The sequence below is a fragment of the Pteropus alecto genome, unplaced genomic scaffold, assembly GCF_000325575.1.
Source record: "Pteropus alecto unplaced genomic scaffold, ASM32557v1 scaffold54, whole genome shotgun sequence".
In the NCBI taxonomy this organism is placed as follows: domain Eukaryota; kingdom Metazoa; phylum Chordata; class Mammalia; order Chiroptera; family Pteropodidae; genus Pteropus; species Pteropus alecto.
This window is the reverse complement of record NW_006435758.1, coordinates 176,683-177,614: the sequence shown is the minus strand read 5'-3', so window position 1 is coordinate 177,614 and position 932 is coordinate 176,683.

Below are 932 nucleotides of genomic sequence, written 5' to 3'. Positions count from 1 at the left end.
CACGGAATATCTTTCCATTTCTTTGTATCTTCTTCGATTTCTTTTAATAGAGTCTTATAGTTTTAATTTTATAGGTCTTTCAATTGTTTCATTAAATTTATTCCTAGGTATTTTATTCTTTTTGTTGCAATTGAAAAAGGAATTATTTTTTCCACTTCTTTTTCTGACACTTCATTATTAGATTATTATTAAATCCATAGGGAAGCTATGGATTTTTGAATGTTGATTTTGTGTCCAGAGACTTTACTGTATTTGCTTATTGTTTCTAGTAGTGTTCTTGTGGAGTCTTTAGGGCTTTCTATATAGAGAATCATGTCATCTGCAAATAATGATAGTTTGACTTCATTTCCTATTTGGATGCCTTCTATATCTTTCTCTTGCCTGATCGTACTTGCTGGGACCTCTAATGTTGTATAGAATAGCAGTGGCAATCATGGACAACCTTGTCTTGTTCTTGATCTTAGAGGGGAGATGTTTAGTTGTCACCATTAAGTATAATGTTGGCTGAGGATTTGTCATATATGGCCTTTATTATATTAAGGTACTTTCCTTCTATACCAATCTGTTAAGTGTTTGGATCCTGAATGGATACTGTACTTTGTTGAAAGATTTTTCTGCATCTATTGATATGATCATATGATTCTTATTTTTTAATTTGTTTATATGGTGTATCACATTAATCGATTTGCGTATTTTGAACCATCTCTGTGCCCTGGGATGAAGCCCAGTTGGTCATGGTGTATAATATTTTTAATATATTGCTGTATTTGGTTCGCGAGTATCTTATTTAGGATTTTTGCATCTGTGTTTGTGAGAGATATTAGTCTGTAGTTTCCTTGTTTGTGTTATCTTTACCAGGTTTTGGTATCAGGGTAATATTGGCCTCATAAAATGAGTAGGCAATATTGCCTTCTCTTTGATTTTTTGGATGA